The sequence below is a fragment of the Schistocerca cancellata genome, chromosome 2, assembly GCF_023864275.1.
Source record: "Schistocerca cancellata isolate TAMUIC-IGC-003103 chromosome 2, iqSchCanc2.1, whole genome shotgun sequence".
Lineage (NCBI taxonomy): Eukaryota > Metazoa > Arthropoda > Insecta > Orthoptera > Acrididae > Schistocerca > Schistocerca cancellata.
In genome coordinates, this window is record NC_064627.1 from 288,125,174 (window position 1) to 288,151,701 (window position 26,528).

The 26,528-nt window shown below is 43.5% G+C and overlaps 1 protein-coding gene and 1 pseudogene across 2 annotated transcripts in view; both read left to right on the forward strand.

Moving 5' to 3' along the window:
• The window catches only part of LOC126161641 (uncharacterized), a 375,151-nt gene that overhangs the window by 105,399 nt on the left and 243,224 nt on the right, over nt 1-26,528 (forward strand). The window lies entirely within an intron of this gene.
• On the forward strand, nt 7,859-7,976 carry LOC126163650 (5S ribosomal RNA; annotated as a pseudogene).

The window sequence follows — 26,528 nt, forward strand, 5'->3', positions numbered from 1 at the left end:
CGACCGACTACCTGTCGCAACCATCTCATTTATAGGTACCTAGAAGTCTCTATATGTCTGTATATGTCAATTACTTTATTTGTGTTGTTCTCACATTGTAATGTCCAGTATCTTTGTAAAAGAGATCTACAGATAAATGAAACAACACCACCACCACCACCACCACCACCACAGAACACGGCAGACTGAATTAATGCTTTTATTCCGTGACTAATGAACGTTAAACCATGATATTTCTTCTTTTCTCTGACAGTAAGCTAGCTATCACTATTTCGCTATAAAGCAACCTAGCAGCTCATTAATTGTCTCAAATGCATTAAATGTCATCGTCTATAACATTAATACACACGAGGATTAAACAGAGTTAAACTGCAGGCGTACATTGTTTTGTGTCACTAAGCACTATTAACTGTATCCATGTAAATAAATAACTTTACCTTTTTGTGAAAGTAAAAGAATCTTAAGACGGGTGTGAACAGGACAGTAAGGAGCCATTTGTGAAGGTCCTCCTCTTGAATAAATCAAGAAACTATAATCATTTGTTTGTCTGTTTGTACATGTACATCACACCTACCAATCTTAGTCCCATTCGTTTCATTCCTTCGTGGTATGTCTTCTTCTTCTTCTTCTTCTTCTTCTTCTTGCATTATATGTACGACAATGAGTTGTGTCGAATAAGCGGGTATTCTACCATACTTAATACAGAAATTTTGTTTACACATTGTGATTCAGCTGCCCCTACCTATGGGTTGTATGCTACCTGCAACGCCCCCAAATACTACACACGATACTTTCGTATTCTCTCACTCGCTATGTCCAAAATACAAGTCCTATAGCTAAAATGAACAGGATCTTTCTGTAGGAAATTTAATGTAGTTAAATTTTGTACTGGGATACGTTGTCAGTTGAGGCCACAGTTTCTGGATTTACTCGGAAACTATGGTCTCTACCGAAACATATCTCAGCACAAAATTAAACTACATTAAATTTCATACAAAAGACCCCGTTCATTTTTTTTCTGTGGGAGTAATAGTTTACGTGAAACGACCGAACAGTTTGAAAATCTTTCATATGGTATCTGAAGACAGTGGGTTTGCATAAAACCCATAGGTAGGAGCAGCTTGTACTGTTATGTGTGCCTCACTGCTTTCCTTTTTTAACTAATTTGTGCCTGATTTCATTCTGAGAAGCTCAGTAACGTATGTAAATACCGTAAATGTAAATGTGATTCAAACAGTAATTGAAGTGAAGTGAAGCGCAGCTGGACAGCGACAAACTTTAGCGCGCAATCCTCGCAACGATAGTAGATGTGAATCGTTGACTACGGACTCTAGAAAAAAGACGATTTATTAAAAAAAAGAGGACTGTTAATCTGTATCTTGTGGAAAGAGGACGTGTTGCTAGGCCGTCGCTCAGACCGTATTGTTACATTTAATGAAAGTTGATATTTTAGTGATAAAACCGAGAAAGTATGTGCAAGAGTTGCCAAACCTTTATGTATACAAAGTTTCTGGAGGCGAAGAATAGAAATATCTTGTTTTTGGAAAATGAGGTGACTTTCATTGTCGTCGCCGTCTAGCAATCGACAGAATTTAATTGGATTATGTTCTTGTACAATAGTATGGTGCTGAACTCCACTGACCAATTTTGATGTAGCTGGACGTGTAGTTTGAAGGAAGTTTGAGTGCTAAGCAATCTCCTTTTCTCACGAAAAGGAGACTGCTGTTTGATCTTATTTACTTACAACAGTGGTCCCTTAGGTATGAAAAGCTACGAAAACTTGGGCTCAAAGCTATCCGCAATACGGCCAAGTAACTAACAGAATTGTATTTTAAACCTTAAAGAACAATAACTTCCTCCAAATTGTAATACGTCACCAACTGGTGCAGAAGCTGATCATTCAAGGAGGCAGCAACCAAAATTCAGGTAACAGTTACGACTTAAAGTAAAAATCTCAATCAAAAACCAATCTCTCTCTCTCTTCAAACACATATATAAATATTCATATTATAAGCTGAATCACTCTGTATAAGACATTTCTATTCAGTCTTGCGCGTAGTGCTGAAGATAGTTCAGTTTTGCCGAACAAGCACAAGATACATGAAGTAGGCATCATTACATCACCAAAATGATATATGGTACAACGTTTTTGGCAGATATATTCTTGCTACCTGATATGGCTGAAAACAGTGATTGTCCCTGCTGTAATTTGCTGGGATGGCTGGAGAACTTTGAGCAGTACTGCGTGCTTGTTCAAGAATTTTGTACAAGTTCTTAGTTAATGATTCCTTTGGTACATCTTTATGCTTACATTAGGTTTGTCATTAAAAGTTTATTACTAAAGTAGCTACCTGTTCTTACTGTCAACCACCAGTACTGGACGCAAGCTTTGGAATCTGAAGTGATGGTGTGTGACGTTATTCGTGGAACCAGAGCAGACCACTTAAATTTGTATGCTTCTCTAGTAAATGTGATCCCTCGATATGAAATGTGACTACGTCTTATGTAGGCTTCTGAAAACTTCTGTAGTTTGTTATAGATGGAACGATCCTGCTGTTTGATAGAAGTACGTAGGTCTATTGGTGATGCTGGCTACATTTAACACCATGATACCGCTGGTCCGCTAACATAGTGAAAACGTTGTTTGCTTTTTTTTTTATTATGGCGGACGTGCTGATGGTTCAAATGGCTCTAAGCACTATGGCACTTAACATCTGACGTCATCAGTCCCCTAGACTTAGAACTACTTAAACCTAACTAACCTAAGGACATCACACACATCCATGCCCGAGGCAGGATTCGAACCTGCGACCGTAGCAGCAGCGCGGTTCCGGACTGAAGCACCTAGAACCGCTCGTCCACAGCGGCCGGCCGACGTGTTGACACTGTATTGTAGCCAGGTGTTGGAAGGTGATGTTTCAGAGGCATTAATATTAGTCGACCAGCATAAAATCACTGTATAGTAATAACTATTTCGCTGTTTTTCTTTTTTTTTTGTTTGGAGATAGTGGAGACACAGTAGTGTCGCCTAGACCGAGGTCTTGGCAATATTGGGAGGTTAGTTTGGTTTATTTACCAAAGCCAAAGAATGCAACAAATAACTATTTTAGCAGTAATGTTATATATTCATGATACCCTTTGTATGAGCAAGTGGCTTGTATGAGGAGTGAGTTAAATATATTATCAGTACTCACTGTTTACAACTGTCTGCCACTGTTTACAACTTTTCGATTCCGCAACTGTGGAGATCAAGTGATTCTGACGTGAAGGTCTCTTGGAGCCATGTTTGGGGCGCATTTTCATCTGGAAATATGGTCCCTTTAAGGTTGTTGGATAGAGAGCGGGAAAGTTGAAAATCTGAAGACGCAATATCAGATCAAAAAGATGGGTGCGGAATGACTTCCCAACGAAACTCCTGAATAGTGTTTTTCAGTCTAGCAGAATGCGGACGGGCGTGGAGTAGCATTACTTCAGTCTTCCTGATCGTTGTTCTTAGACAGCGTCTGCGGCCGGCCGGTTCTAGGCGCTGGACAGTCTGGAACCGCGCGACCGCTATGGTCGCAGGTTCGAATCCTGCCTCGGGCATGGATGTGTATGATGTCCTTAGGTTAGTTAGGCTTAAGTAGTTCTAAGTTCTATGGGACTGATGACCTCAGAAATTGAGTCCCATAGTGCTCAGAGCCATTTGAACCATTTTTGAACAGCGTCTGCAACACTTCTCAGTTGTTGACAATGAACGTCAGCAGCATTATTTACACCTCGGGGAAGCAATTAGTAGTACACCACACCGTCACTGTTCCACCACACTGAGATGTGGCGCCTTACATCGCTCCTGTCTAGAGTCTGTATCGGGAGAATGACTCATGCGTGCACAGTGACAGATGGTCTGAAGTGGGGTCAGTCGAGTACGTAGCTCTAATTTGCATCTGCTAGATGACAGTAGTGCACAGAGACATTCAAGAAACGGGTCAAGAGTATGTTTTTTTTAATTGTTCTGTTTATTTCTTGAACGCTTTTTGTTTATTTATGTTTACACAATTTTGTATATGCTTTCAGTAGTGTGAATGATGCGTGAATGTGGTCTACAGTAAATAAGATCAATGTTCTACTAATGAACGTTTTACAACGGGAAATTTTGTATCATAATATGTTAAGTAAGTTTATGGTAAAAGGAAAGGTAATTCGACTGCAAATGAAAATAGTTAACAACGTAAAGTATCAGAATGTTAAAATATTTATTTCGGGAAAATTACAGTTCGAAAGTGTGTTATTTTTTGACTGGTTAGTCACGAAAAGCGCGGACTAACGCTGGAGATTGGTCAGTTTTCTTTGAGGCCAATAGAAAAACAATCAGAAATGAGTATTCTTCGCGCGTCTCTTCTCTTGAAGATGTACAAGGTTTACAGTAGTCTACGTGGAGTCGGAGCCCAGCCTTTCAATGGTACGGTCCTGTGCAATATGAACTGCGAAGAAAGTTATAATTTGCCGGTTTTAGTTACGCTACATGTTTCAAAAGTGTTTTTATCTGTGTTAAAAATAGCAAGTTTGTGGTACGCACTGCTGGCGAAAGGTTGCCTGGGAATGGGATGATCATCATTCGTATCAAAACTTTTTTAAAACACTTCAGGAAACGTAACTTTATCAATTATGTCAACAGGATCTTGACATATTAAAACAAAGAATGCAGTTGAGTAAGGCAATCTAAGAACAGTTACTGATAATCGATGAAACAGTGTCTTCAGAGGTTCTTAAGATTTAAGTGCAAAACTGAAAAATGCCCCAAATAACAGTATTTTGTACCAAGGACAGCATGATAGAAAAACAGCCTTCAAAACTGGTAGGCAATAAACATATTTAGAATGTGTTTGACTAAAATATATCAAAAATAGCCAGATTTACCAAAAAGGGAGTTCATTAAAAGGAAAGAAACACAATTAAAGCTGATTGATATGAAACCTCCACGCAATGGGCAATGTGTTCCGGATGAACGGCCTCGAAATTACTTAGGACAGGCCTGATATGCTGTTCACCACACTACTACTTTTCTAAGCAACCTGTGGGAAGACGCCCCAACGCACAAACCTAATAATCATAGCCTGATGAAAAGAGAACTAACTTTCAAGTAAAGCAAGTAAGTCGTCAGATTACACGGAGGCAGGCAAAACTGCTGCGATAAGTCGTTAAAAGATGATTAAGTAACTGGCCAAGGCAATCATCCCCAGTTAACCCGACTGTAAAGTTCAGCCATCTACCGAGATACAGCTTCAGATCAGATAGCCATATCGCAATTAAATGGAAACAAAAAGAATTTCTGAATGACAACACCTTCTACTCATTAGATGAATTTTTGGATATAGTAAGTGGATAATTTATCAAATCCCCACAAAAAAATTAAAAATATTAAGTGTCATGTAATATCTTGTATAGACACTTTTTATTAACCTGACACGTTCCACATCATTACGAAGTGTCGTATTCATGATCCATGGAACAAGTACTAATCTAATCTAATCAGACCACAACGCAGAAATGGTAGGTACGTAACCGTTGCGCGGGTCGGTAAACATAGGTGGAAGGAAGACACGAACGGTTGGCTCATGAATGTCACTTATGTGAACACAAGCTAGGGTTTGAAGTATAAACCACTAAAAAAACATAAAATTTTCCCTCATAAGACTCATAAGCTCTCGGGTGCTCCAAATAACTAAAGAAGGCGAATTGGCGATTTAGTGCACAACGTACCAGGCACAAAAAAAAAAAAAACCGCCAGGATAGCCGAGAGCGCTAACGCGCTGCTTCCTGGACTCGGGTAGGCGCGCCGGCCCCGGATCAAATCCGCCCGGCGGATTAACGACGACGGCGAGTGAGCCGGCCAGCCTGGATGTGGTTTTTAGGCGGTTTTCCACATCCTACTAGGTGAATACCGGGCTGGTGCCCAAGTCCCGCCTCAGTTACACGACTCAACAGACATTTAAAACACGTTCACACTATTTCGCGATTTACACTAGATGCAGACAAATGGTTCAAATGGCTCTGAGCACTATGGGACTCAACATCTTAGGTCATAAGTCCCTTAGAACTACTTAAACCTAACTAACCTAAGGACATCACACACGCCCATGCCCGAGGCAGAATTCGAACCTGCGACCGTAGCAGTCCCGCGGTCTAGATGCAGACAGCTGGGGTACACTGATTCCATCCTGGGGGGGTACGGGGTGGCGGTAGGAAGGGCATCCGGCCACCCCTTACAATTAACATGCCAAATCCGGTTAACCATGGCCGACCCTGCGTAACCATGGGACAAGGTGCAAGTGATAGAATAGTACGAGGCACAAAAAACTGTTGAAATGACACTGAACATAAAAAATTTACAAACAATAATTTAAAACAGACAATCAAATCACAAGTCTATGACAATTACCAAATTAGCTGTTTTTTTTTTCATACGAGCGACACGCTCCTTAAACCGCCTGCCCAGGCACAGGAACAGGGAACAATATGAACAGGAGGCTGAACCGCGTCCAATATAGAAGCAGCAAGACACCAACACGCGCAGGAAGCGAACCAGTCACAATTATCACGCTGACAGCGGGAGGTAAGGTGAGTCTTAACGTGGTCTCGGCACCGAAGCAACGAACTGAGGGTAGCTCACCGAGCATCCAAAGATACTGTGCGGCGACAAACAGTGGAAAACTGAGCTATCAGGAGATGTGTGGATGACGACGGCTCAGTGCTCGCCTCGAGATCTGGCCGCCCAAAGGACTAACGTGTCCACCTCTTCCCAGTGCACGTCCATCGTGTCCGGTAGATGCTCTGCCAGACAAACGTGGAAGTAACACGAGCGGCAGAACAAACAGCCAGCCCATTGCATCGCAGACGTGGACTGACAGTGCTGCTTCACTCACTGCCTCTCCCGGAAAACTGCCTCAAGGCCACTTGCAGCAAACGTGCCACGCCCCCTTTACGCCAGAGATCGTGTTCCAGGAAACGTGTCATGAGCAACCGACTGTGCAAAGTTTCAGACTGACCGGGAATCAAACCCCAGGCATTTGCATCTGTAGTATCGCACTGACCCTCCGAGCCACACGTAAAAGAGTAAAAAATAAAAATAAAAGACCTCTCTATAACTAAGGGCTCTGGCTGGAGTTCTGTTTCCTTTTCGAACCAAAAAGCGGTCGGTCGATCTTTGCTTGAATTACGACGTTCTGTATTTTCGACAGGACAGGTGAAAGGAAAAAATATACTACGCTCCTTTGCAATTTGGCCACAGAACTCTACTAAAAGCAGAATACGTAGGAAGATAATACTGTTTGCCAATCATGCCATTCGACCATCTCCGTGCTTACGGAAGTTTGTGCATAATTCAAAGAATGGTATCTGTATGAAACTACTCAGACACCTTTATTCTCCAATTAATATCCACTACTTGAATTGCGCTCTAGCAAAATTACGGTTTGTCAGTTTTGGTACACTACATAAATGACGTAGTAAGTGGTAGGATTACCAGCAGTATTGTTAGTATTCGTAGGGAAAGAAACAAATTAATGTGTGAGGGAGAAACTGGGAACCGACCTCTTCTCTTTGGCTTTGTTTGTTTTGCACAGCACGCATTCAGCATTTGTTCATTGTGTATTTTGCATCCTTACAGAACATAAATTGAATTTTATAAGAAAAAATTATTGAATGCATAACTTCTGCGCTTTTATGTAACCAAAGCAATTACTTCTGATGCAAGTACAGTTTACATGCACAAACATAAAAAATATATAATTGATATTATTTTGTACTCAATATAATGTTCTTCATCATGATCAAAGGCAATAATTTCCTATTATTACTGATGCATCTAGAAGTAGTTTGCAACGGCCTTGCCGTAGTGGATACACCGGTCCCCGTCAGATCACCGAAGTTAAGCGCTGTCGGGCGTGGCCGGCACTTGGTTGGGTGACCATCCGGGCCGCCATGCGCTGTTGCCATTTTTCGGGGTGCACTCAGCCTCTTGATGCCAATTGAGGAGCTACTCGACCGAATAGTAGCGGCTCCGGTCAAAGAAAACCATCATAATGACCGGGAAAGTGCTTTGCTGACCCCACGCCCCTCCTATCCGCGTCCTCAGCTGAGGATGATACGGAGGTCGGATGGTCCCGATGGGCCAATTGTGTCCTGAAGACGGAGTGCTTTAAAAGTTGTTTATGAATAACAGTAATATGTTTTATATAAGTTCAACGAAGTATCGACGCGATTTATGTTCTGTAGTTTTTTTTTATTTTAACTATTTGTTGAGCAAATTAGGTTTTCTAGCGTTATATGATAAATTTGTATTGTTTCCATTTTTCTTACTACAACATACATCTTTTCACCCTAGAATTCAAGAATTGTCCAATAAAACCTGAAGTAAAAATTGGTAATCTCAATTTTGCAACAAATATTGATTTTTAAATAAGAGAGAAGGACAGCTATGTAGAACAAAAATGTTATTTAGGTTCCCAGCCTTTTATATACCTTCATTCAGTTTCTAGACGGTTCACTGCTCCCGGATTTTAGTTGAATCTAGTAACACAATCATCGTGTACATAAAGAAAGCGACCGTTATGAGGTAACGCCTGGTAGCTATGCAACACACCTAATGTACAGATAATGCGGTTACGACCTTAACTGACCAAAGATATTAGGAAAACTGCCGTATTCTAGGCTTGCTTACGATAGTCTACAGCACCACGCAACCTGCGTTAGTTTTAAAACTCTGTCCATGGCCCTACAGTACGGGTTCTCAGAGAGGGACACGGGATGTCTAAGAGTTACAGCAATGCGACTTCTCTGGGAGAAAATTACAAAATAAACAGCTGCAGTTGAGGAAGTAATATGGCATTTGGATGTCCTCCTTCAGGCAAACACGTTGCTTTTTTATACCAAAAATCGTTCCTTCGACAACTTGCCACGATACTAATTCTTCTACATTCTCTGTTCTTTACATGTCACTACATACACTATTTGATCAAAAGTATGTGACGCCTATATGACGGCTTGAACTCTGCTAGGGACACTTTCAGTGATGTGTTGAATGTCTGTGGACAAATGGCAGCTTATTCTTCCTCAAGAGCTGTGGGACGCTGGGGTCTAGAGCGATGTCGACGACATAATTCATGCCCCAAGATGTTTCATTAGGTTCAGGTCGGGACTCTGTGCAGGTCTGTTCATTTCCAGAATGTTATTGTCCACAAAACATTACCGCATGTGTGCTGTTTCATGACAGAGTGTATTGCCATGCTGATGCAAACGATCATCGTCTCTGAACTGTTCCTCCACTGATAGCAACACACAACGTTGTACAATGTGTTCATATCTTTCTGCATTTAGCGTTTTCTTAAGCTCAATAAGGACACCTCATCCCAAGCATGAAACACACACTCCTCACCGTAAAACCACCACTTTCATTAACGTACTGTTGCGTCCACACAGGTCACGTTCCCCATGCCTTCGTCAAACCCAAAGCCTTCCATCCGATTGTCACAAGGTACAGAGTGCTTCATCACTCCAAATCAGTCGTCTCCTGTCATCCACCGTCTAGTGAAGCTCCTTACACCACTTCAAGCGTCGCTCAGCACTAACTACCCAATGTGTGCCGTGTGAGGAGCTGCCCCACCATCGTACCCCACACTTTTTAACTCCCTGCGCGCGGGCGTTGTGCTGGCTGCATGCCGGTAGCACTTTGGAACACACGAATCATCCCTACCGCTGATTTCGGGCGAATTCTTGTAACTGCTCTCCGCAGTGCTCGACCGTCCGTGTCTGCAACTACATGAGATCTGTCTGGTCTTTGTTTAGGTGTGGTCCTTATCTTTACTTCACAATTATCTTAACAACAGTCGATGCGGGCAGCTGCAGGACTGAAGTGTCCCTGACGAATTGGTTCCTCAAGTGACGCCCAATGACTGATCCGCGTTCGAAGTAACTGAGTTCTCCGACCGATTCTGCTGTTACTGCTCCTGTACTGACAAACCAACACTCCCTACCTGCTTTAATACCAACGGTTCCGTCTCTCGTTACATCTAATGGTCAGTTCCGTATTCTGTTGGGGTTTCGCAATACTTTTGATCAGATAGTATAATGTTTTATGTTTATTCATAGAGCACATCATGCGTTGGCCGTGATTTGTTAGCTGTGTACCAGTGAATCAATGTTTACCAGTGAAATTCACAAGAATCGAAAGTCGATCAACAGATGCGTTGGCCAACGAAACAGCCGCGTTGTCACGCAATTACAGAGGACTGAATGGCAGGAAGATGAGATTTTCAGATCGGTAGCCCAGTGAATAGAGGTCAACATATGGCATACTGTGTGAAGAAACCGGATCGGTTATTCAAATAAGTAACATGAAAAGTAAAAGAGTAAAAGTCCGCCGGACGGAGTGGCCGAGCGGTTCTAGGCGCTACAGCCTGGAGCCGCGCGGCCGCTACTGTCGCAGGTCCGAATCCTGCCTCGGGCATGGATGTGGGTGATGTCCTTAGGTTAGTTAGGTTTAAGTAGTTCCAAGTTCTAGGGGACTGATGGCCTCAGCAGTTAAGTCCCATAGTGCTCAGAGCCATTTGAACCAATAAAAGTCCTACTAATGTTTGTGAGCTATCGATGAAACTAGTCTGAACGTAAAGTTTTACGTCAACGCAAAGAAAACAAAGAAATATGCAAACTGTTAACAAAAGTATGATCGTATGAGAAATTTGTAACAAAGAAATAACATCTGGCGTAACGCGCTGCTGTATGTTAGTACTGGGACCGTTTCTGGTAATCTAGAATATTGATGAACTGGAAGACCATAATAATAATTATCTAAAAGTTGCATAAATAAGCAGGCAGGTCTTCGTAAAAGTATTAAATGGTGCCCAGGTTAACAACTTGATAAAATGGTTCACATTGGAACGGCCGGATGTCAGTGACCAACGGGCACAATATTTCGGCAAGAGACCACTTTGCCATCATCATGTGCAGACGTTCATCAGCGGTGAGTGATGTGTGTTCAAAGACTCGGAGGTCTTTAGGTTCAAGCAACATTATTGCTCCACACATCATTATGCCTGGGCCGCCAAAACGGTCATATTCGGCAGTGCTGGAAGCATCCCCATAAGACAAGAGATGGAAACACGTAATACAATCAGGAAAACTGTAGAACATGATTGTTTTGGGGGTCAAGATGTTACGCCGCGTGTAGGCATAATATTGCATGGGCGTACTCACCTCCAAATCTTTGAACACGCTAGACTCGCCGTTCAGTGTTACTGTGACGCTGTACTCCTTTCCCACGTGCGTGTTTTCACGGGTGCATTCGGCCCGGACTTCATTTTTGTAGATGACAATGCACGACCATATCTAACTGTACAGGTGAAGCAGCTCTTCGAACGAGGGGAGACTCGGCGAATGGATTCGCCTGCCCGTTACCCTGTAATAAATCCCATCGAGCACATGTGGAGAGACGTATTGCAGCACGTCCACACGCACCAACGATGTATCCAGCAGTTGTGAACCACGCGGCTGGAAGGATGGAACGCCCTACCACAAGAGCTCCATGCCAACCCTAAGACCAGCATGAGAACACATGGCAGAGCATGCACTGTTTTCCTTGATGATCACACACCCTATGTCAATGTCTCATCTTTTGTAATGTCCAGGGGACCGCCATGAATCTCTGTGACTCTAGTATAATTATTGCCCCGAATAAAAGTGTCATTTTTGTTCTCTCATTGAGTACTTTCAGTTGCCTTCTCTACTATACTGCAGCCGTCCTTTCTACAGGGTGGCGCACGAAATGTGTTACCATTTTGTTTTTGAATATAAACTTTGTCAATACAATCTGAAAGGAACATATACTACAATGAAGAGCCGTCCATGGAGATTTGTTCTAACTCAGCACATGCTCAATATGTCCACCATTTCGTTTCCTAACTTCCTTCAAACGGACACTGAAGTTAGTGATTACCCTACGGCACATGTCTTCCGTAATTTCACTGCAAGCTTGAAGAATAAGTCTTCTGAGCTCCATTAAATCACATGGACGTTTTGGGAAAATTTTTTCCTTTAGGTACCCCCAAAGGAAAAAGTCCCATGGACTGAGGTCTGGTCTATTGGGGGGCCAAATTTGTCCGTCATTGAAGCGACCTGGAAACCTGAGTGAAATGATCCGCATGTCGAAATGCTCGTGTAAAAACTCCAACACAGTGTTTGCAGTATGTGGCCTTGCTCCATCTTGCATGAACCACTGCGTGTTGAAGGGCACGGCAGTAGCAAGAAGCTGTGGAATGAAGCTGTTGCGAAGCATGCTCAAATAACGCTTGCTGTTCACAGTTTCTTCAAAGAAAAAGGGTCCAATAAGTCCGTGACTTGAAATTGCTGCCCTTGGAGCATAATGTTGTCGTTCATGAAGCACTTGTGGGTTTTCAGTGACCCAAAATCGTACATTTTGTTTGTTAGCCACACTGTCTAAATGAAAATGCGCCTCGTCTGAAAACCAAACGTCGTTGAGAGTTTCTTCCCTATCCTCTGCCCACTCAGCAAACAGTAGTCTCTCTTGCTTGTGTTCTTCAGTGAGCTTCTGTGCACAGGTCATCTTGTATGGGTACATATGGAGGTCACTTTTAAGAATGCGTTGAACGGAGCGTCTGGATATTCCCAGTTGCACTGCTGCCTTTCTACACGATTTCCCGGGACTTCTCTGTACAGCAGCTCGTACCGCTTCAATTCTCCGGCGAACAAAGAGGCTTAGGCCGAGGTCGCTTCGCTTCCAATACTGTTCCTTCCTGTACAAATTTATCGTACAACCTGTGGATGGTCTTCTTGCAAGTGACCCATCGTGTGTTAAACTGTTGTCGAAAACAACTCTGATTCACAAGCAAGGCTTTTCGTTTCATGAAAAAGTAACACAATTGCCGATCGTTGCTGTGTCGTCAGTCTTCCATTGTCAGCCATTGCTGCTTACTGTCTCCTAGCGGCAGTATCGTGAATGACATGTCATTTGTTTTTCCAAGCTCTGCTGGTATTGCTGTAGAGATCCCAGCAGGATATCGAATGTGCGTCATAAATTGTGAAACAAACAATTGGTAACACATTTCGTGAGCCACCCTGTATGTGTGGTCCAAGTTTCATCGATCAGTGTTACGTGGCACCGGAACATTATGAGAAAGTTACTTTCGTCCTTAAGTTTTGCATACTAGTGTATATGTGTAACTTCTTACATGGAATATCCTCTAGTGTATGATCATAGATATCGATTTCTGTTACCTGTAGTCATTTTGAGTTATTTGGAATTGCATATTATAGGGTTTTTCAAGATTAATTTGTTGGCTATGAACCAGATGTAGGCCAGTCCCCTTCGTTGTGTCTGGTATGTATTTCATGTCGGAAGCAGAGGATAACATAGCGGCTCGTCGGCAGTGTTGGTTCTCGAGGAACGAAACGTGGAATTATTGAACGTCAATTTTATTTACCTTTATCAAGGTCATGGCTGATTTCTTTCTTAATTCATAGTAAAATATGACTGTGCGCCTGCTTTCTCAATTTCATGAGTCACGCTACCTGCCCCTTACGAGCAGCGACCGCAAGGGGGAACAGAATTGGTATTTTAAGTAGATTGCGTTTTGCGTGACGTACCTTCCGTGATGCGGTTTCCTGGCCCAGTACATGCTTTATGCCTCAGAGGAACTAGACTAAGGGTGGCTACTGGAAGACAGAAACCAGCACAGCTCTCTACAACAGCCGCCTCGCCTAAAATTTCCAAGTTTCAAAAGAGCAGCCCAGCGGCTTCCCCTACCTCTAGATTGAGACTAACTGTTGTATTTGCGCGTAAATGATTTCATCAAATTTACAAAAGCAGGAAAAACTGGTTCCGTAAAATTATGTGAAATCAGTTGATAAGCATCTTGTTTCTAATTGTTTTATGTATTCTTGGTACAATAGTTAATAGCGGATTCTAAGGATTTTTCGTGAAGATCGTGGTTTCTTGTGGTTCTGTGCCTCGAACAGCTTTAGATATTCAGAGTTATTTCACGTTACGGGTTTTGTTTATTGAACGCTTTAGTGCCTACAGTTGGCAGCCTCTTCAGTATAACTCGTACTGAACTCTACTTCCATGTCTGTATTCTTAAATTCACTTTTAAAGCAGTTGCTACTCGAAGAGCAGTTAGTATAAACAGAAATGAAATAACATTTCCATTCTGAAACGAATGTAAGTCATTTAGTTTATTTTCATGCACACGGAGATGATCACGCGAACTCATACTGCCTGTCGTCCATAAAACAAGCGCATTGTTCTCTTTTAATGTTATTTTCGAGCCTATATGTCAGTATTTAGGTATAGGCTGTGTTCCTGATGAGGGATGAAGTATCAGTGAAGTTCATTAGGCAAATTGCTCATCCAAACAACATTACAGTATTCGTATTCAGCGTAATTACACTCAACTATGTTAGAGATTGTTTCGCGGGCACCAGCTTCAGTTTTCTCACGCAGTAGTGTGCTTCAAACCACCATCGCAGAGGCTTTTCCTTTTAATGCCTCTCCCACTGGTCGATGTAAATTTTCCTTTTTCCTTCTTGCTTCAGGGCCGCCCGTGTGGCCGAGCGGTTCTAGGCGCTTCAGTCTGGAACCGCGTGACCGCTACGTCGCAGGTTCGAATCCTGCCTCGGGCATGGATGTGTTTGATGTCCTTAGGTTAGTTAGGTTTAAGTAGTTCTACGTTCTAGGGGACTGATGACCTCAGATGTGAAGTCCCATAGTGCTCAGAGCCATTTGAACCATTTTTTGCTTGCTTCAGTGTCTAAAGTTACTAAGTGTCAACTAACATAGTTGATTGGAATTACGCTGACGACGAATACTGTAATGTTGTTTCGATCAGCAATTTGCCTAATGAAATACACTGAAACTGTATCCCTAGTCAGCCATGTTAGCGGTGTGCAGGTTTCTTTCGGTGGACAGAGTGGTAAATACGCGACTGATGCCATGGAAACTATTACCGCTGTCGTAAGAGAATATCTAAACAGCGTAATTCCACCGGAAACCCAACATCAGACATAAGGTGCCATAGACTATTCATCAAAAGTGCGTTTCACTTTTAGAGCCATTAAAGAAATAGTAATACGTTTAGCACCATTTCCAAACAACTAGGACTCCCCGCGGCTGTTTATTTGTATGGTAATAAAACCGCAAATTTTTTCGAAGGAACACAACAGTGCACAACATATTATCTTACAGAAGATAAAGAAATGACAATGTGTTCACATAGGAAGATGTTCAATAATTTCGTTAACATACAAAGGGGGTAAACAAAGAGAAGCAGGACAGTAACCTATTCACAAAGTTGTGAAGGAAATCAGGAAGAAATTTGGAAAAAAGAATTTAAGTTTAAGGAGAAGAAATAAAAACTTTAAGGCTTGCCAGTGTCGTTTTAATATTGCCAGAGGTAACAAATTACTTACAAGAGCATTGTCTTGAAAAGAGATTATAAACTGGACAACAATAAAAAGAAAACAAGGGTAACAGAATGCAGTCGAATAACATCAGCCAGTGATCAGGCAAGTATAATAGGAAACGTGATTAGATAAATTTTGTTACTCTGGCAGTATCATTACTGATGCTGATCTTAACAGAGAGGGTATAAAACGCAGGGTGGCAACAGCGAGAAAAAAGTTATTCTAAAAGAAGTTTGTTGACATCGAGTATAAATATAAATAATAGAAGTCTTCTGAAGGTAAGAGGGCATGCTGAAAATTAAGGCCTCTGAATTTTTAATGAGAAAACTCTTAAGGCTTTTTTAAATAAAACAAACGTTATTAACTTTCTGCATCTTTATTATTCACGTGTACATATTTATTTCTCACGTAGTCAACATGACGATGAACACATTTTTTCCAACAAGGGACTGGTTTGTTATGGCCACCGTAAAATGTTTCAATCTCATGAGTGAGCCACAACTTTACCTATGCTTACACCGCTTCATCGATCGCAACGAAGTGAAGTCCACGGAGGTGTTCTTTACGTTTTGGAAACAGATGAAAATCGGATAGGGCCATGACAGGAGTTTATGAAGGTTGATCGATGACAGTTGAAGATGTCGCAGCGTTTGTGTGTGGTCTGTCATGCTAAAGGAGAGGGTATTCCATTTGTGGACGAATTCTCAGAATTCGGAAATCTATTATGCAAGCTCCTTCTCAGACACCGACATAGTTACGTTAACAACGCCATATTACGCGCTACAATTAGAAACCTTCTAGCGGCAGAGGGATTGCATCTTGAGTCAGCGAAGCGGGGAAGTTGATCGAGCAGTAAGCATAACATGTAATATCTCAACTGATACTGAGAACAGAATACAAAATACGGAGGTATTACTTCTCAGTAAGCCCCCGAATTTGTCTGGAGTATATCCTTGTACGGAACTGAAAGGTGGACGTTAAACTGTTCAGATAAGAGGTTTTGAAATGAGGCATTCCAGGATAATGTTAAAGAAAGATGGGTGTTTCACATAATGAATGAATGAATAAATAAATAAATAAATACTTAATCAAACTGGAAAGAAAATAAAATTTATGACGCAACCTGAGTAAAAGAGGAGTCCAGTTGATAGGATACTTGTCGAGGCATCAAGGAAACGATAATTTGGTGATGGAGGGCAGTAAGGCTTAAAATTTTTAAGGGGTGAAGACCTGAATACAGTAAGGAGGTTCAAATGGATGTAGGTTGGAGATGCTATTCAGATGTAAAAAGGCTTGCACGGATTAGAATAGCGTGGAGAGCTGGATCAAACCAGTTGTAGGACTGAAGACCAAAACAACAGCAAATTGTATAACACTGAATTTCGGACTGTTAGTTACATACTGCACATACCACGTTTATGACCAACATAATGCTGTGAAAAGTGTCAGTGCAGCTAGAGGCGCTCAGATTTCCTTAAATATATATTTATCATTCCTACATGCCACCCGTTTACAGGTTTGTAGAAGAGCTCGCTCTGTTTTGAGGTTTCGTGACAGATTAGGACTGTATGCCGGACGGGTATTCGAACCTGAACCCTTGACATACGCCGGCAATGCTATAAGCGGGTGAGCTACCTACTTACAACTCAGGGCGCATCCTCAAAGTTAAAGTGTACAGTGTCTCTATCCTACCTCGCAGTTTTCACAGGAATTCTCCTAACGTACCTTGCTAGATTAACATTTCTTACGTTAGAGGAATTATACACAGGAGATATGCTTCATTCTGGAAATCCCGCTGGCTTGCTTCCAACTGCGCATTTCCAGTAAGGTGTACAGGAAAGCTTCTGTGAAGTATGGAGAGAAACTGATGTGCTGAAGAACTGAAGATGTAGGCTAACAGGTAATTCCCGTTTTCCAAGATTTTCGAAAGGCGCTCTACGCTGTACCACATCGACGACTGATAATCGGCGTACGATTTTGTGGACTATCTTTACAAATATGGCATTTGCTGAAACATTTTGAGGTTGCAAACCCTAAGTTATAATGAGCGACAATCCTCAACAGTGACGTAAGTAAACCGTGTATGTCCCAATGTAGCGTAACAAGGCAGCTATTATTCTCAATGTGCATAAAAGATTTATCATATGGAGTCAGCAGCGCCATCAAATTGTATTTTAAGGACGATTTTGTCCACAGGAAAGTATCATCGATAGAGGATTGTAAGGAAATGTTGGACGAATTAGACGTTATTTGCACTTTGCGTACTCAATGGAACAACGAAATGCAAAGCTAATGTCAATAAAAAACTAAAAGAACACAGTAGCACTAGATTTACAAGGTGGGGATATTTGGAAAAAAAAAGGGTTCCAATTAAGTCTTACACTGCAGAGAAGCGTGCGGAGAAAATTTCTAGATGTCTGCATTGACACTGCAGTTAAAATGGAAAATTTCTGAAGTGCGGATAAAGAGAATTAAAAATAACGTTATGAGCGGAATGACAGTCTCGTATCGTTCGGCAGTAAGCTATCTATCTCAATGATGACTGGAAGCAGCTTTATTTCCTTCTACTCTTCAGTATTTGATCTACCTTGCCTGGAATTTTGTTTAGCGTATGACATACGTGGGAGTAATTAGCAAGCAGGAAGGTCAAAATATATCGTCTTGTCAACATGTAAGAAATTACAGAGTAAGCTGAAGAGGGATGAGTGAAGAGAGATCCATTCAGGCAACCGCCAGGATTCATTTAGGAAAACTGTGAATAGTCGGGAGGACAGTTGATTCAACTTCTTATAATCCACCGACGGAAGAAAAAAATCGTTGCACGTAGGAGTTGTGCGACATAAACTAAAGTTGGTAGGTGTGTTTCTATACCGGGCAGGGTAGCCGAGAGAGCTAACGCGCTGCTTCCTGGACTCGGGTAGGCGCTCCGGCCCCGGATCGAATCCGCCTGGCGGATTAACGACGAGGGCCAGTGTGCCGGCCAGCCTGGATGTGGTTTTCAGGCGGTTTTCCACATCCCGCTAGATGAATACAGGGCTGGTCCCCACGTTCCGCCTCAGTTGCACGCGTCGCAGACATTTGCAACGCGTTCGCACTATTTCACGATTTACACTAGACGCAGACAGCTGGGGTACACTGATTCCGTCCTGTGGGGTACGGGATGGCGGCAGGTTCAAATGGTTCTGAGCACTATGGGACTTAACATCTGTGGTCGTCAGTCCCCTAGAACTTAGAACTACTTAAACCTAACTAACGTAAGGACATCACACACATCCATGCCCGAGGCAGGATTCGAACCTGCGACCGTAGCAGTCCCGCGGTTCCGGGCTGAGCGCCTAGAACCGCTAGACCACCGCGGCCGGCGTGGCGGCAGGAAGGGCATCCAGCCATCCCTAACACTAACATTGCCAGATCCGTTGTAACCACACCGACCCTGCGATCGCTGCGGGACTATGGCGTAAGCAAAAGAAAGAAAGAAGAAAGTGTGTTTCTATACCTGAAAGAAGAAGTCTATTCAAACTTCGCACCAGTCGCATAAGAGTGACGCTAGTAGCGCCCCTATGAAGATGCAAATCAGGTTTGCTTTAAATACACGCTGTAACGGCCGTGAATGTTAATTACCTTTGAGATTGGAGATGGTGAGTCGATGTTGGTCTAAATGTCTTTAAGGCGACAAAGACGCTACTTTCAACATCTCATTGAGTTCAAGTGAAGTCGTGCAATAGGGCTACGAGATGCTGGATGTTCCTTCTTCGTTACTGCAGAAAGACTTGGCAGGAATGTAGGCTCTGTACTTGATTGCTGGCAGCAGTGGTCATGACAATATACAGTCGCAAGACGGCCGTGCTGTAGACGGTCACGTGGCACTACTGAGATTGAAGATCATTGTGTTCGGCGTATGGCTCTGTCGCATCGTTCTGCATCTGCAGCAGCAATTTGAGCAGTAGTTGGCATCACATTGGCACAAAAAACTGTTACACATCGGTTACTTTAAGGATAGCTCCGAGTCAGATGCCCCGTGGGGTGCATCCCACTGACCCCAGACCACCGCCATTTGTGACTTCAGTTGTATCAAGCGAGAGCTCATCGGAGGCCATGGCTGAAGTCTGTTGTAGTTTCTGATGATGCCTCGGTGCCAGTGATGTCCGTTGATGTTTAGGTGATGGTTAGGAGAAGGGCAGCTGAGGTCCTGCAACCAACCTGACTGCATGATAGACACTCTGGGCCTATACCTGTAGTTATGGTCTGGGGTTCGATTTCGTATGACAGAAAGAGCACTCATGCTTATCCCACGCAACGTGACTCCCAGTTTGTACGTCAATTTGCTGATTCGACCTGTTGTGCTGCCATTCATGACTAGCATTCCAGACAGTGTTTTCCAACAGGATAACGCTTGCTCACATACCGCTGTTGTAGCACAACATGCTCTACAAAGTGTCCACATGTTGCCTTGGCCTGTACAACACAATGCCAGCACGTTTGCGTGCCTGAATTAAACATTCTGGCGCTTACATTGGTTATTAATGTCCCACCATTTCGCATTTGCAGTGGCTTACCTCGCGCTTACATTAACCTGTGATATTGCAGCGTTAATCACTTTATATGTTACGCAGCCAAATTTATTCCCAAAAACTCAGTACTGTAAATTAACTATTTTTGGTGTTGTGATCCTTTTTCCGTCAGTGTAGATCGTTCTCTTCTTCGTGTAGCTAGTTAACTCTGTGCTGTCAGCGGATACAGAGTAAGCTTACGTTTGACGACGTTGAGGCTATGTTGACGGATAGCACCACCTCTAGCTACGAGGAAGTGCACGCAGAGTGGGAGTTCCGAGTACAATAGGCGGATGCGATTACTAAAAGCGGTATTTTCCGCGGCACTATGTTCTCTCATGCGTTTAAACGCATGTCGCCTTATTTATCTTAATTCCCTCCTCAAGCGACAGTGGGATCAACGAACGTACGCGCGTTCTAGTAACTAGTGAGGCGGGGATTATTTTTACCACACTGGGGAGATATTCAGCGAGCGATGGAGGTGGCGCTGTGGTAACACACTGGAGAGGATGGCGAATCAAACCTGCGAGTGACGAGCCTGATCCAGGTTTCCGTGTTTCTTCCAAGTCGCTCAAGGCAAATGGCTTTGAGAGGCCCCTACCGATTTCCTCCCCTATAACTTCTTGTCCCCTGTTCCTAATGATATCGTCGTCGATCTTCAGAATGATTGGGAGGCGGGGGGAGGGACTCATTCCCAGATGACTATCCTGGTTTATATTTTCTATTGTTGTTGTTGTGGTCGTTGGTCCGAAGACCTTTGATGCAGGTCTCCACTCTGGTCTATCCTGTGCTAGACTCTTTATCTCTACATAGCTAATGAAACCCACAACTATTTGTTGTTTACTGTATTCCTGTCTTGGTCTCCCTGTACGACGTTAAATCACCGCACCACCCCGTACAAACAAAAAAAAAAACACACACACACACACACACACACACACACACACACACACACACACAATCTCCTATTACGAAATTGACTATTCTTGGATACCTCAGAATATGTCAACAAATTTCTCTTGTTCAGAAACGCTTTTCTTGCTTTGCCAGTCTGCATTTTATATTCTCTCTACTTGGCCCATCAGTTATTTTGTTGCCTAAATAGCCAAAGTCGTCTACATTTTAGTGTTCAAATGTGTGTGAATTCCTTAGGGACCAAACTGCTGAGGTCATCAGCTCCTAGACTTACACACTACTTAAACTAAGAAGAGCACACTCACATATGCCCGAGGGTGGGCAGGTGGGAGGGGCCGCGCAATCCGTGACACAGCGCCTCTAACCGCTCGGTCACTCCACACGGCTCTACATTTTGGTGTGTATTTTCGTGATCTATTCTATCAGCATCATCTTGTAGCGTAGGATTTGAGTGGAGTGGGGATTCATGCAAAAACACTATTATAAACAAAAGGTTTCTTGAGGCTCGAATAAACGAATATGGGTTGAACAACAAAAAATCTTTGTGAAATATTGACAATTAATGCAAAACAATTCAGTCTTGCGCCCACACGAGGAAGAAAAACGAAGACGTAACACTTCATAATATACAACCTTTGGACTTGAATCGTTAGAAAAACAATAACTTATTGTACCACAAAATATTCATTTTTTAAATGATTTCTTGAAGCTTCAGCTACCATTCTCTTTATTTCCTGTACGACTGTACAATTCTTCCACAGAACATCCCGCCGTCCCAACGGCCAAGGCTGCGCGAGGTTAGGAAACTTCTGGGGCAAAAAGGAAGTGGTTAGGTCTGTGGCCCAGCATGCGACAGCTATCCGCTTGACCACCCAGCAAGTTGGCAACGATAATACCTTTTTCAGCCGTAGACACACTAGTGTGAGTTGACGACCAGCTAACAAAAGTCCTCAGAATTGCCACCCCAGTCCCCATTCTGGAACGTCTTCTTGGGAAGTCCACTAGCTGCCGTATGGCCCATGCCCGCCTGTTGTCTATACATACGCTGCGCTTAGCGAAAAAAATGGCTCTGAGAACTATGGGACTTAACTTCTGAGGCCATCAGTCCCCTAGAACTTAGAACTACTTAAACCGAACTAACCTAAGTACATCACACACATCCATCCCCGAGGCAGGATTCGATCCTGCGACCGTAGCGGTTGCGCAGTTCCAGACTTTAGCGTCTAGAACCGCTCTACCACACCGGCCGGCTTGCGCTTAACGGTTCGTGACTTCGGGCAGTATCTAATAACGAGGCTCGGATTCGATCGCCGTTTCGGTCGTCCTGACTCAAGATGGTGTACTCAGTAATGAAACAAAGCATTAGGCTCTGCCAGAAATATCGACTCTTAAACAGTGTTTCTAATAGCGTATTGTAATACGACAGTATGCCATCTTTGGCAATTTATAACACTTAAAACACTTGATAATGGCAGTTCGAAGCCGAAATCACGATTGTGTAAGTGTAAATGTAACACTGGGAATAAACAACAGTCTAATGGCGGTACTGACTTTAAAAAAATGAAAAAAAATATCAGATTGGAAGATGTGAATAGCCTGAACAAATCTTTCGGGCCACAGCCGTACGATCTCTATGATATACATACACCAAAGTCGTGCGCACGGCAGGAGAGGTTATTGTGGAGACGGGGGACGATCAACGCGCGCTACAGTGGAAAACGCTCTAGCCTAGCGAGGCGGACGGCCGCTGCTGAAGCACATCGAGTCTAAAAATAGGGACGGCTCTCGGGGGCGCCCCGCTGCACCGAGCCTCTGCATGCAGGCCGGCTGCCTCGGCGATTCAAAACCACCGCTGATGCTCCGTTATCGTCAGGGAGCTGCAGTATCCTGTGCTGACTTGCTGCGTATGAAGGTCACGTACACCTAACTGACGACCCCCCCCCCCCCCCCCACACACACACAAACACAGTCTGCAGGCACAAATTTCCACGCTTAACCAGATTAAATATTAGTCATTCCCCTTGCATTATTCCTCAAGAGCCGAAATCAAAGAAGTTAGTGATGTTGCCCGCTAGAACTGAGCGAAGTCTACGTTCTAATTATTCCTTCCATTTGGCTCAGGTTCAAATGGCTCTGAGCACTATGGGACTTAACTTCTGAGGTCATCAGTCCCCTAGAACTTAGAACTACTTAAACCTAACTAACCTAAGGACATCACACACATCCATGCCCGAGGCAGGATTCGAACCTGCGACCGTAGCTGTCGCGCGATTCCAGACTGTAGCGCCTAGAACCGCTCGGCCACACCGGCCGGCGGCTCAGTTCGGTTATGCCAGCCCATTTCAAGAATGTTATTGTCCACAGATCATTGCCTCCCAGGTGCCACTTAGCGAGACGCTGCATTGTCATTCTGGTACAGTCATCGTCTCTGAAATGTTGTATTATGTACGCGATACGAGGTCTTATAAAAAAATTCCGGAGCTTTAACCACAAAATTTTTCTATTATTACCTTTTACTTATTGTGCATGGTCTTCTTAGAAATACTCTCCTCCACAATTGATACACCGCTCCCAATGCCGTTTCCACTTCCGGAAGCAGTCTTTGTACGCCTCTTGCTGGATCGCGCGAGGAGCCGTCTGTGAATTTTCTTTTATCTCGTCTGTCCTTGCAAATCTTCCTCCTTTCAACGGGTTTTTCGACTTTGAAAATAAAAAAGGTATTGATATTTGACCTCACCTGACGAGCTATTTCTTGAAGAACGTTTCACGAGCCATTGTGAAGACTGACCCTTGTTCTCAACATTACCCCGTAGACCCAAATCTCATTGCACACACCACATTGCTCGCAGCCGCGTAAAAGGCTGCACGTTTTCAGTGGGTCAAACGTCACAGAATATGCACAGCAGCTGACTGCAATCATGTAGCTTGGTCCGAAAACGTAAGATTTTGTGTCTTTTCGAATGATGCTCAGTGTCCAGTGCACCATGGCGCAATGGCAGCGTGTGGAGGGTGTAGTATTAGGCTGTTCCAGCTCGTCGGTTCCGTTGTGAGCCGCGGAGCGCTCCCTGCTCCAGGGAGCCGTGTCGCTCGCTGTGACCATTCAAGTGGGCCGGCACGTGACACGGCTGGCTGAGGCAGGCGGCAAGGCAAGCGTTTTGAGGTGCAAGTCGCGTCTTACAAGATCGACAAACCCATACTCTTAGCTGCTAAGACGTGGTGACATGCTGCACCAGGAAATACGATGTTCAGGAAATAAGAAACAACTGTTTTACAAGAAATTCCATACTAAATTTATTGGGCCTCTGTAGCTTGACATTTTCTTTTCATCACAAGATCGAGAATATCAGGCGTCAAAGTGTTCGCAGCGTTAATGCGGAGGGTGGGCTTCATTGTTGAATCCTTACTTTTTACTCTTTACTCTTTTCATTGATGAGAAAAGCTGCTCACAACAATACGTAGATCCAAACATGCACATGGTAAGAGCGGCCTCGTTGTGAAGCTTGGGAAATGTTTTTTGCTGTAATGAACGATACCACCGTGACAAATCCAACGTGTTGTAGTACCTCCCCTTCAACAAAGTTGAATTTTGCAAATCAATAATCTCCAATTGAAGTGGCGATGACAAGTCATCGGGGGAAACTGAAAAAGGAGTGTTGAACACCTTAAGTTCCATTTCCAAACTAGTGAGGTCTTGGAATCGTGTTTCAAACGACGTGATGAGCTGCTTTAACTTTGCTTGGTAATAGCCGAAAGTAGTACCTTCAGGTAGTTTTAAAGAAGCAAGACGATTGAAGAACGTTAAATGTCCATTACTCATCTGCCTCTCAAATAAACGTAACTTTTCCAAGAACGCTTTGATCTGGTCGTGCATATCAACTATTAGCTGCCCTTTGCCCTGCAATGACAGATTTGAATTATTCAGATGCATAGTTATGTCAGCTAGGAAAGCCAGGTCTGATATCCATTTTATATCTTTCAGGCAACGCATTTCGTCCCCTTTTATTTAGAGAAAAAGGGATATTTCCCCACGAATGGCAAAGAAAACATCAAGAACTTTTCCCCGACTCAGCCAACGAAGTCTACTGTGGTAAGGTATATGCCCATACTCCGCTTCCATATCTTTCAGGAATCCTTTGAACTGGCGTTGATTCATACCGTGACGCCGCACAAAATTCACACACTTCACGACATCTTTCATTACGCCACCTAGCTCTACTGTTTCAGCACACAGTACCTCTTGGAGAATAAAACAATGAAGAGTGAAAATGTCTTTAAAAAAGTGTTCAACTGTGTGTGAAATCTTATTGGACTTAGCTGTGAAGGTCATCAGTCCCTAAGCTTACACACTATTTTACGTAAATTATCCTAAGGACAAACACACAGTCCGCAGCTCGTGGTCGTGCGGTAGCGTTCTCGCTTCACACGCCCGGGTTCCCGGGTTCGATTCCCGGCGGGGTCAGGGATTTTCTCTGTCTCGTGATGACTGGGTGTTGTGTGATGTCCTTAGGTTAGTTAGGTTTAAGTAGTTCTAAGTTCTAGGGGACTGATGACCATAGATGTTAAGTCCCATAGTGCTCAGAGCCATTTGAACAAACACACACACACGCCCAAGGGAGGACTCTAACCTCCGTCGGGACCAGCCGCACAATCCATGACTAAAATTTCTTTCCCGAATTCGTCCCTGAGTTTATTTTTCAAACGAGAAGCAAAACGTTTGGTGACGCCCGATCATTTGTGGTGCACCGTCTGTCGCTAGAGAATGGAGCTTATCCCACGGCAAATTCATATTGTCCACTGATTCACGAACAGCTTCAAAAATGTCACGTCCTGTTGCGGTGTAATCGAGTGGTACTACATCCAAGAGTTCTTCAGTTACTTGCAGCTCCATGTCGACACCACGCACAAAGACTGCAACCTGAGCACAGACCGATATGTCGGTGCTTTCGTCAAGCGCTAGCGAAAACGCAACAAAGCTCTCCGCCTTTTTCCTGAGCTGTGTCTCTAAATCCGCTGCCATGTCCAGGGTTGGACGAGACATTGTTTGCTTCGACAGGCAAATCCCTTCAATTGGCTGCACCTACCTTGGAAACAAACATTCCGCAACTGCTACCATGCACGATTTTACGAGTGGTCCCACCGAAAACGGCTTGCCACTCGTCGCAATGTGAGCGACCCTGTAGCTTACTCGAATTGCAGATTCAGTAGTGTTTTCTCCGCTCTCATTCACATGAAAATTATAAACGCATTACAGAACACGAACTATGTTGCACGTTTTGATACCCTCCGTATTACGAAACCGTTTTTAAACTCACGTCTCCTGGTATGTCGTTCTTAAGCCTGGCTACCAGTTGTCTGTGTGCAACGCCTTCTACCTGATCGTAGTGCGCTGCGTGAAGACGTGTATAATGTCGTTGTCTAATGTACCTCTTCGCAGAATTAAATACTTTGTGACATACAAGACACTGCGGACGACCATCCCTCTCAGTGAATAGAAAGGTATCCTCCAATAGAGGTACAGGGCTCCCGCGGCTTGTCATAGCTGTCATTGGATTATTGGGTCAGTTGCGGCTGCATGCGGCCAGGGGGCAGTGAGTTAACTTTCCCCCTCCA